The sequence below is a fragment of the Salmo salar genome, chromosome 16 (assembly GCF_965601325.2).
Source record: "Salmo salar chromosome 16, fSalSal1, whole genome shotgun sequence".
NCBI lineage: Eukaryota > Metazoa > Chordata > Actinopteri > Salmoniformes > Salmonidae > Salmo > Salmo salar.
The window spans coordinates 4,859,580-4,872,402 of record NC_138306.1 but is presented as its reverse complement, the minus strand read 5'-3'; positions in this window follow the sequence as shown (position 1 = coordinate 4,872,402).

Here is a 12,823-nt window from a genome sequence, read left to right as displayed (position 1 = left end):
CAGGGATATTGTGTATGTGTGTTTGTACTAGAGGTCGACCGATTAATCGGAATGGCCGATTAATTAGGGCCGATTTCAAGTTTTCATAACAATAGGAAATCGGTATTTTTGGACACCGATTTGGCGTTTTTTTTCTTTTTACACCTTTATTTAGCCAGGTAGGCCAGTTGAGAACAAGTTCTCATTTGCAACTGCAACCTGGCCAAGATAAAGCAAATGTCACGGTTCTCGTAGGTTAAAGTGGACCAAGACGCAGCGGGGAAATGTGCACTCATCTTCTTTTTATTAAACGGACAAAGAAGGTAAACCAAAATAAATACGTACACAACAAAAACACAACGACTAATAACAGGCCGGTAAGGCAACAAAGCTATACCTAGCACAATCTCCCACAAATACTAAAACACACACATACCTATTTATAGAACCCTCAATCAGAGGCAACGAGAAAACACCTGCCTCCAATTGAGGGTTCAACCCCCAATTACCTAAACATAGAAATACAAATACCTAGACTGAACATAGAAATACTTAAACATAGAACAGTGCCCAAAACCCGGAATACTAAATCAAACACCCTACAACTAACACAACCAGCCCGAACCACATAAAACAAATACCCCCTGCCACGTCCTGACCAAACTACAATAACAAAGAACCCCTATTACTGGTCAGGACGTGACAGCAAAGCAGTGCGACACAAACAACACAGAGTTACACATGGGATAAACAAACGTACAGGCAATAACACAATAGAAAAACCTATATACAGTGTGTGCAAATGTAGTAAGGTAAAGCTGTGGGTAGAAATTCTGTCTTCAGTAAAGCGCACAGCCTCCACATCCAAACACCACAACACAGATTTAGAACAAGGAGTGGTGGGAACACAAAGAGCGACTGAGACACTAACACCTGAACACACACCCTGGCACAGATACACACAATAAAACAAACTTAAAGGATACACACATCAACATACACACAAAATGAGGCAAAAACATAAGCCGCCTCATAAACACAAACACTTGGTAGTACAAACTAGAGGTCGACGATTATGATTTTTCAACGCCGATACCGATTATTGGAGGACCAAAAAAAGCGGCCAATTTTATTTATTTATTTCTAATAATGACAATTACAACAATACTGAATTAACACTTATTTTAACTTAATATAATACATCAATAAAATCAATTTAGCCTCAAATAAATAATGAAACATGTTCAATTTGGTTTAAATCATGCAAAAACAAAGTGTTGGAGAAGAAAGTAAAAGTGCAATATGTGCCATGTAAGAAAGCTAACGTTTAAGTTCCTTGCTCAGAACATGAGAACATATGAAAGTTGGTGGTTCCTTTTAACATGAGTCTTCAATATTCCCAGGTAAGTAGTTTTAGGTTGTAGTTATTATAGGAATTATAGGACTATTTCTCTCTATACGATTTGTATTTCATATACCTTTGACTATTAGATGTTCTTATTGGCACTTTAGTATTGCCAGTGTAACAGTATAGCTTTCGTCCCTCTCCTCGCTCCTGCCTGGGCTCGAACCAGGAACACATCGACAACAGCCACCCTCGAAGCAGCGTTACCCATGCAGAGCAAGGGGATCAACTACTCCAAGTCTCAGAGCGAAACGCTATTAGCGCGCACCCGCTAACTAGCTAGCCATTTCACATCGGTTACACCAGCCTAATCTTGGGAGTTGATAGGCTTGAAGTCATAAACAGCGTAATGCTTGAAGCATTGCGAAGAGCTGCTGGCAAAAAGCACGAAAGTGTTGTTTGAATGAATGCTTACGAGCCTGCTGGTGCCTACCAGCGTTCAGTCAGACTTCTCTATCAAATATCAAATCATAGACTTAATTATAATTTAAAATAAACACACAGAAATACGAGCCTTAGGTCATTAATATGGTCGAATCCGGAAACTATCGTCTCGAAAACAAAACTTTTTTTTTTCAGTGAAATACGGAACCATTCCCTATTTTATCTAACGGGTGGCATCCCTAAGTCTAAATATTCCTGTTACATTGCACAACCTTCAATGTTATGTCATAATTATGTAAAATTCTGGCAAATTAGTTCACAACGAGCCAGGCGGCCCAATCTGTTGCATATACCCTGACTCTGCGTGCAATGAACGCAAGAGAAGTGACACAATTTCACCTGGTTAATATTGCCTAACCTGGTTAATATTGCTAACCTGGATTTATTTTAGCTAAATATGCAGGTTTAAAAATATATACTTCTGTGTATTGATTTTAAGAAAGGCATTGATGTTTATGGTTAGGTACACGTTGGAGCAATGCCAGTCCTTTTTCGCGAATGCTCACCGCATTGATTATATGCAACGCAGGCCAGGTTAGATAAACTAATAAAATCATCAACCAGTTTTTAGTTAACTAGTGATTATGATTGATTGATTGTTTTTTATAAGATAAGTTTAATGCTAGCTAGCAACTTACCTTGGCTTCTTACTGCATTCACGTAACAGGCAGGCTCCCCGTGGAGTGCAATGTAAAGCAGGTGGTTAGAGCGTTGGACTAGTTAACCGTAAGGTTGCAAGATTGAATCCCCGAGCTGACAAGGTAAAAATCTGTCGTTCTGCCCCTGAACAAGGCATTTAACCCCCGTTCCTAGGCCGTCATTGAAAATAAGAATGTGTTTTTAACTGACTTGCCTAGTTAAATAAAGGTGAAATAAATACATTTAAAAAAATCCCATTACAGGATTACAGTATGAGGAAACATTTTTAATTATAGTGTAGTAAAACCCTATTGCTTAAACAGCAGCCCACATGTTTTTCATTGTAAATGAAGGAACACCAGTGTAATAACTGTGAGGTAAAATGGCTCATAGTGTTAACATTGGCAGGTAACAGTGGTTTTGAAGTTAATCAAGGAGGGGTAGGAAGATGATTAGGGATTAAGTGTGTGTGTGTGAACACTGTTTTCTGTCTCCCTCTTTTACTCCTGTGGCAGATCCACAGGGTGTGTGTGTGTAGCTGTGTGTATCTGTCTGTAACAGTAATCCAGTAATACATATGTAATACACTGCTCCCTCCCTTGTGGCAGGTCCGCGGGAGGTGTGTGTGCAGTCACTAAACAGCCGGCGACCACTGTGAGCGCTGTGCTCCCCTCTACAACGAACAGCCTTGGCAAGCTGCCAACGGTATCATAGGAGCACCGCATGAACGCAAGAGTGAGTCTTACAGGGTCAGGAAGGTCAACAGGCGAAACCACATGCATTACACAATATACACAGCCACAGCCAGACATCTTCACTAGTAGTTGTATGATTCAATAGGTACAGTACATTTTATTTTTGTTATTCAGGATGCCATTGCCAGGATGCCATTGATTTATCGATGCAAATATTAGTGAAACCTATTATCTGTACCTTTTTGAGAAAACAGATTGAACCCGAATCGCACTGGATTAGAACGCTGTCAAACATCTTGTTATTTTTCCTGTGCGGACCAACATATTTTCACGTCGATCATTGTCGCAGTGTGAATAAGGTCTATAGGACAACAGAAATGTGTTTACTCTTTCTTTTTAGAGTGTAAGTGTAACAGCCATGCAGACAGCTGTCACTTTGACCGGGGTGTGTTGCCGGCATCAGGATGGCGTAGTGGGTGTGTGTGACTCCTGCCGCCACAATACAGAGGGCAGGCAGTGCCAGATCTGTAAGAGAGGGTCCTACAGACACCCCAACAGACCCACCTCTGCCCCCGACTGCTGCACATGTAAGAACACATACACTGCATTTGGAAGGTATTCAGACCCCTTGACTTTTTCAGCATTTTGTTACGTTACAGCCTTATTCTGAAATTGATTAAATCGTTTTTCCCCCTCATCAATCTATACACAATACCCGATAATGTGGGTTACTGTGTGTAGATAGATTTTTTTTTTATTGCAAATGTATTAAAAATAAAACACTGAAATATCACATTTACATAAGTATTCAGACCCTTTACCCAGTACTTTGTTGAAGCAACTTTGGCAGCGATTATAGCCTCATGTCTTCTTGGGTATGACCCTAGTTTGACACACCTGTATTTGGGGAGTTTTTACCATTCTTCTCTGCATATCCCCTCAACCTCTGTCAGGTTGGATGGGGAGTGACGCTGCACAGTGAGAAGGATTTACTGAATACTTATGTAAATAAGGTATTTCTGTTTTTTATTTTTAATAAATGTGCAAACATTTCTAAAAACCTGTTTTCGCCTTGTCATTATGGGGTATTGTGTGTAGATTGAGGAAAAACATGTATTTCATATATTTTTGAATAAGGCTATAACGTAACAAAATGTGGAAAAAAGGAAGGAGTCTGAATACTTTCCGAAAGCACTGTACTTCTGCCTGCCTCTCTCTGTCCCTGCTATGTTACTATGTTGTAACTCAGCTCCGTCCCTGACTCCTGCACATGTAAGAGTACACACTTATCCCTCTGTCTGTCCCTGTTATGATGTGTTACTTGTTTTTTAACCCTAACCCTCAGCCTCTGACTCTTGCACAAGTAAGAGAGAAAAGGAATGATTACCTGTTATCTGAATTATTTGTTCCTATGTTATTACTTTGGCCTGACATGGGCAACTATCTCCATGTTGATGATGGTGTCCATTGTGGTGGTATCCACATCTCCCTCCCTCTTATGTGTGACTTGTTACTATGTTGTTACTATTGCCTGGTATGGGTTGCCATGGTCAACATAACAGCAGTGATTGTCAATCATGGTCTTGAGTAGTTTTTTTTTGTGTGAACGTTTTTTTTCTCCAGCTCAGCAATGAAACACCTGATTTAGCTCATCAAGGTGTTGAATATTAGTTGAATCAGGTGTGATGAAGGCACTAAGCCGTAACAAAAACATTCAGTAGTAGAAGGTTAGTTATGCCCATTGTCAGCTCTGACATTATGTTAAGATATATAGCACCTTTTCGAACCCATGGGTCATTACACACACATGCAGGTGCGTGCACACGCAAGCAAGCAGACACACATACACACACAGACATGAACATCTTCTCTCTTTCTTCACAGAAAAATGTGAGTGTAAGGAGATGACTATTGGCAAACCCAAACTCATCTGTGCCAAGGAGTATGACTATGGTAGGTGGGATTAAGAAAGATACGCGTGGGAAAAGTTCCTGGGAAAAGCCTTCACAACTACATCATCTTAGCATTAGCCAGGAATGATGTCATACATTGTCTCCTGTGGCTCCACCTGGCATTGTACTCCTCTTTCTCTGAGAATTTACTGTAAAATGGAGATGAAAATAATCTCAGATAATGCATATGTAAAGAGAACCCTGTAGATTCAAATTGAAATCTAATATATTGTATGTTTGAGGTTAGCCAACTGCTATTTTAGCCAACTCCAATGGCTGGTGGTATGCATAACAACAACCATAGGAGTTGGCTATAGAGTACAAACAGATCTGGGACCAGTCTGTAGTGAATGATGCCAACAGAATTGGAAAGGAAATGCTAATACACTGCATGTTTGAGGCAGTAGTAGATGGTGCCAGCAGAATTTAATAGGGATTGATACCAACAGTATTGAACAGAGATCGATTGATCTCTTCTCCATAGTGCTGATGGTGAGGATCGTGGCGGCCCATGATCAGGGCTCACATGCTGAGGTGGAGGTCAAGGTAAAGAAGGTCATATACCACAGCAGCCAGGCGAGAATCCAGAGAGGTCACATCACCCTTTTCCCAGAGTCCTGGACCACCCATGGGTGCATCTGCCCCCTCCTCAACCCAGGTGAGCGCTTGCATTTTGCACAGGTAGTTGGTCAGGCAACTGGACCTTGACTGCTTCCTACCCAATAATAATTTTCTCTGGCATCTCTGGATGCATGCCTGCCTTGTTTGGCCCTCGCACGCTAGACTTATTTACATTAGATGACTCACTGCAACCTTAATCTGGTTCACCAGAGCATTCTATGATATATATAATATATATATATATATATATATTGTCACGTCCTGACCAGTATAAAGATGATTTGCTATTGTAGTTTGGTCAGGACGTGGCAGAGGGTATTTTGTTTATGTGTTTCGGGGTGATGGTTTATGTAGTAGGGTGTTTGATTTATTATTTCCGGGTTTTTTGGTCACTGCTCTATGTTAGTCTATTTCTATGTTCTTTCTAGTTAGTCTGTTTCTATGTTTAGTTAATTGGGGTGTGGACTCTCAATTGGAGGCAGGGGTTGTCTAGTTGCCTTTGATTGAGAGTCCTATATATTAGGGTGTGTTTGTGATTTGTGGGAGGTTGTGCTTGTTTCGCTGTCTATGCCTGACAAGACTGTATTTCGTCGGTCATGATTTTTGTATACGTGTTTGTTTGGTTTTCCTTCTTTCTCCTATTAAAAGAAGATGAGTATACAACCCGCTGCGTTTTGGTCCTTTCCAGACGACAATCGTGACATATATACATACATATATATATATATATATATATATATATATACATACATACATACATACATACATACATATATATATACTGCATGTATATATGTTTGTACACACCTACTCATCTAAAGGTTTTTATTTATTTTTACTATTTTCTACATTGTAGAATAATAGTGAAGACATTAAAACTATTAAATAACAGATATGGAATCATGTAGTAACCAAAAAAAGAGTAAAACTGTCAAGGTTGTTGTCGGTGAATGAGGACCAAAACGCAGCAGGTACGTGAATGCTCATCTTGATTTTTAATTATCTTCAAAACCGAACATACAAAACACAAAAAAACGAACACTCGACAAATAAACAGTCTGGTAAGGCACAAGGCTATACACAGAATAATCACCCACAATTCACACATACAAACACACCCTAATATATGGAACTCTCAATCAAAGGCAGATAGACAACACCTGCCTTCAACTGAGAGTCCCAACCCCAATCAACCAAACATAGAAACACACAACCTAGACTAACCATAGAATTACTAAACATAAACCAAAACCCGGAATTACTAAATCAAACACCCTTTACACAAAACACACCACCCCGAACCACAGAAAACAAATACCCCCTGCCACGCCCTGACCAAACTACAAAACAATTAACCTTATATACTGGCCAGGACGTGACAAAAACAAATCAAAATATATATATTTTTTGTGTTTCTTCAAAGTAGCCACCCTTTGCCTTGATGACAGCTTTGCACACTCTTGGTATTCTCTCAACCAGCTTCACCTGGAATGCTTTTCCAACAGTCTTGAAGTAGTTCCCATATATCCTGAGTACTTGTTGGCTGCTTTTCCTTCACTCTGCGGTCCAACTCATCCCAAACCATCTCAATTGGGTTGAGGTCGGGGGATTGTGGAGGCCAGGTCATCTGATGCATCACTCCATCACTCTCCTTCTTAGTCAAATATCCCTTACACAGCCTGGAGGAGTGTTGTCCTGTTGAAAAACAAATGATTGTCCCACTAAGCGCAAACCAGATGGATGGCGTATCGCTGCAGAATGCTGTGGTAGCCATGCTGGTTAAGTGTGCCTTGAATTCTAAATAAATGACCAACAGTGTCACAATCAAAGCACCCCCATACCATCACACCTCCTCCTCCATGATTCATGGTGGGAAACACACATGCGGGAGATAATCCGTTCACCTACTTTGTGTCTCACAAAGACACGGCGGTTGGAACCAAAAATCTCAAATTTAGACTCATCAGACCAAAGGACAGATTTCCACCGGTCTAATGTCCATTGCTCGTGTTTCTTGGCCCAAGCAAGTCTCTTCTTCTTATTGCTATTCTTTAGTAATGGTTTCTTTGCAGCAAGTCGACCATGAAGGCCTGATTCACGCAGTCTGCTCTGAACAGTTGATGTTGAGATGTGTCTTACTTGAACTCTGTGAAGCATTTATAAAGGCTACAATTTCTGAGGCTTGTAACTCTCATGAACTTATCCTCTGCAGCATAGGTAACTCTGTGTCTTCCTTTCCTGTGGCGGTCCTCATGAGAGCCAGTTTTATCATAACACTTGACGGTTTTTGCGACTGCAATTGAAGAAACTTTCAACATTCTTGGAAATTTCCGTATTGACTGACCTTCATGTCTTGGAAGAAATGATGGACTGTCATTTCTCTTTGCTTATTTGAGCTGTTCTTGCCATAATATGGACTTGGTCTTTTACCAAATAGGGCTATCTTCTGTATACCACCCCTACCTTGTCACAACACAACTGATTGGCTCAAATGCATTAAGGAAAGAAATTCCACAAATTAACTTTTAAAAAGGAACACCTGTTAATTGAAATGCATTCCAGGTGACTACCTCATGAAGCTGGTTGAGAGAATGCCAGGAGTGTGCAAAGCTGTCATAAAGGCCAAGGGTGGCTACTTTGAAGAATCTCAAATATAAAATACATTTTGATTAGGTTAACACTTTTTTGGTTACTACATTATTCAATATGTGTTATTTCATAGTTTTGATGTCTTCACTATCATTCTACAATGTAGAAAATAGTAAAAATAAAGAAAAATCCTTGAATGAGAAGGTGTGTCCAAACATTTGAGTGGTACTGTATATACGGTTGAAGTCGGAAGTTTACATACACTTAGGTTGGAGTCATTAAAACTCATTTTTCAACCACTCCATATATTTCTTCTTAACAAACAATTCCAGTGGGTCAGAAGTTTACATACACTAAGTTGACTGTGCCTTTAAACAGCTAGGAAAATTCTAGAAAATGATGTCATGGCTTTAGAAGCTTCTGATAGACTAATTTACATCATTTGAGTCAATTGGAGGTGCACCTGTGGAGGTATTTCAAGGCCGACCTTGAACTCAGTGCCTCTTTGCTTGACATCATGAGAAAATCAGAAGAAATAAGCTAAAAAAAAAGGTAGCCCTCCACAAGTCTGGTTCATCCTTGGGGGACGCTTGCAAGCCAAAGAACACCATCCCAACCGTTAAGCATGGGGGTGGCAGCATCATGTTGTGGGGGTGCTTTGCTGCAGGAGGAACTGGTGCACTTCACAAAATAGATGGCAACATGAGGACATCAGTCAGGAAGTTAAAGCTTGGTCGCAAATGGGTCTTCCAAATGGACAATGACCCCAAGCATACTTCCAAAGTTGTGTCAAAATGCCTTAAGGACAACAAAGTCAAGGTATTGGAGTGGCCATCACAAAGCCCTGACCTCAATCCTTATGAAATTTGTGGGCAGACCTGAAAAAGCATGCGCAAGGAGGCCTACAAACCTGACTCAGTTACACCAGCCAAAATTCACCCAACTTATTGTGGGAAGCTTGTGGAAGGCTACCCGAAACGTTTGACCCAAGTTAAACAATTTAAATGCAATGCTACCAAATACTAATTGAGTGTATGTAAACTTCTGACCCACTGGGAATGTGCTGAAAGAAATAAAGGCTGAAAGAAATAATTCTACTATTATTATTATTTATATATATATACTGCTCAAAAAAATAAAGGGAACACTTAAACAACACATCCTAGATCTGAATGAAAGAAATAATCTTATTAAATACTTTTTTTTTTACATAGTTGAATGTGCTGACAACAAAATCACACAAAAATAATCAATGGAAATCCAATTTATCAACCCATGGAGGTCTGGATTTGGAGTCACACTCAAAATTAAAGTGGAAAAACACACTACAGGCTGATCCAACTTTGATGTAATGTCCTTAAAACAAGTCAAAATGAGGCTCAGTAGTGTGTGTGGCCTCCACGTGCCTGTATGACCTCCCTACAACGCCTGGGCATGCTCTTGATGAGGTGGCGGATGGTCTCCTGAGGGATCTCCTCCCAGACCTGGACTAAAGCATCCGCCAACTCCTGGACAGTCTGTGGTGCAACGTGGCGTTGGTGGATGGAGCGAGACATGATGTCCCAGATGTGCTCAATTGGATTCAGGTCTGGGGAACGGGTGGGCCAGTCCATAGCATCAATGCCTTCCTCTTGCAGGAACTGCTGACACACTCCAGCCACATGAGGTCTAGCATTGTCTTGCATTAGGAGGAACCCAGGGCCAACCGCACCAGCATATGGTCTCACAAGGGGTCTGAGGATCTCATCTCGGTACCTAATGGCAGTCAGGCTACCTCTGGCGAGCACATGGAGGGCTGTGCGGCCCCCCAAAGAAATGCCACCCCACACCATGATTGACCCACCGCCAAACCGGTCATGCTGGAGGATGTTGCAGGCAGCAGAACGTTCTCCACGGCGTCTCCAGACTCTGACACGTCTGTCACGTGCTCAGTGTGAACTTGCTTTCATCTGTGAAGAGCACAGGGCGCCAGTGGCAAATTTGCCAATCTTGGTGTTCTCTGGCAAATGCCAAACGTCCTGCACGGTGTTGGGCTGTAAGCACAACCCCCACCTGTGGACGTCGGGCCCTCATACCATCCTCATGGAGCCTGTTTCTGACCGTTTGAGCAGACACATGCACATTTGTGGCCTGCTGGAGGTCATTTTGCAGGGCTCTGGCAGTGCTTCTCCTGCTCCTCCTTGCACAAAGGCGGAGGTAGCGGTCCTGCTGCTGGGTTGTTGGCCTCCTCCACGTCTCCTGATGTACTGGCCTGTCTCCTGGTAGCGCCTCCATGCTCTGGACACTACGCTGACAGACACAGCAAACCTTCTTGCCACAGCTCGCATTGATGTGCCATCCTGGATGAGCTGCACTACCTGAGCCACTTGTGTGGGTTGTAGACTCCGTCTCATGCTACCACTAGAGTGAAAGCACCGCCAGCATTCAAAAGTGACCAAAACATCAGCCAGGAAGCATAGGAACTGAGAAGTGGTCTGTGGTCCCCACCTGCAGAACCACTCCTTTATTAGGGGTGTCTTGCTAATTGCCTATAATTTCCACCTGTTGTCTATTCCATTTGCACAACAGCATGTGAAATGTATTGTCAATCAGTGTTGCTTCCTAAGTGGACAGTTTGATTTCACAGAAGTGTGATTGACTTGGAGTTACATTGTGTTGTTTAAGTGTTCCCTTTATTTTTTTGAGCAGTGTATATATATTGAACAGGATTATCTATTTTGGATGCAATTTTAAAGGAATTGATGTCACGCATGCTCTGATTTAAAGCAACAATTTTCAAGTGATAGGCTGTTTTACAATAAAAGAAGATGGTAACCCCTGAAAGCCAGAAGGAGATGTGTAAATTAGACGGGCATTCGGTCCTTACAGCATATTACTGTAGCATAGGCTATGCTGCAGCAAATGTAGGTCTACCTATCACAAGAACAAAAGTTACCATGATGAGATGATAGGTCTGCATGCATTGTTAACTGCACTCCATACTGAGATGGGCAGTCTGTCCCCAAAATGAGCATTGATGATTGATCATACAGAGAGCAGAGAGAAGGCTGTAGAGAAGGCATATTTAGACATTGCATAGAATTGAACATTTCCATTTCACGTCATGTTGTTGATATAAATAATTTATTATAATTTACTGTTTTTTCAGTTATTTATCCTGGGGAAAGTAAGTGGTTTTCGACGGTAGATCTCGGCAAATCTCGGTAACCGAGTTGCCGCTATTCAACCACAGACTGGAACTCAGTAGGCCCAAACAGGTAGAAGAGAGAGAACAGAAGAGAGAATTAAAAACAAAACATTAAAGGGATAAATTGGCTAATCTCTTCAGTTCCCTGAGCTCTCCCTCTCGCCTGTGTGTGTGTGCTCCCCCAGTCCCCTGTCTGCCTGACAGAGGGAACACACATCCAGCGCTGAATCTGCCCCATGGACTAGACTCTAGAACGCCAAACTTACAAACACGCTCTCAGTTTAGAAATGAACTGACTCCACTCATGTCCTCTATCAACCATTGTATCTGATGTAAATGGATCTTTGTCAGGTTCAATATCGAAATATGACATAACGAGGGTTACTTACTTTCGTGGTGGTCTGTCTCCATAAGGCCCACTTCTACTTCTTTCAGGGATGTAGTGGTAGATAACTGGTGGGTAAACACAGTGCCTAAAAATAGGTGTAAACCCTAATTCAATACATTTATTTTATTGGGTGCAATTGTGGTCAAATCATATGGTTCACTGCAGAAGCAGGACTCTGGAAAAGTTGGGAGATGACCATGTACTCAGCATTTGAAAGGTACACTGAGTTTACCTGAGTTTACTCTCCAGTTCAACACGGATTCCACTCCATATCAGGTTGTTTTGGGAGACTTAAGTTCGCCAACAGAAACTGACCTCCATGTGTTTCTCTCATTAGTAACCAACCCAACAACCCCTTATTAATCTCAGAATAAACAATGAGCTACTTAAAGTAAGGGCTGAATTGACGTCACTGTGCGTCTGATCTAGAGAGTATTAGATCTAGATAGATACAATACATAGCATTTGACCCAGACAACAGGCATAAGGAGTCCTGTGTTGCTGTCTCTAAGGACTAGCTAGGTCAGTAGCTGCTGGCCTGGTCTGGCTGGAGAGATATGATGCATCCCCTTTACTATGACATAATCAGTTAGACTATGTCCTTATACCAAAGACTATTAACAGGAGGGAGTTTTGACATAAATGGGCTAGAATTTGCATGTGGTGGATAAAGTTGTGACGGGATACATGAATGAATTCTGTGTCACAATCATATCATCTGTATGTCTTGTATATAAAATGTGATGCCTTATACTGTAACTGTATGTATTAAGTGTCATGCCCATGGCCTATGTCCTATATTTTTGTATTAAATGGACATAAATGGGTTGGAATTTGCATGCTGTGAATAGTGCACAGGTAGTCCAATGGGATCCAATGGTTATGAATGCCATTATCATAGCATTCGTTTTCTCGACATACTTT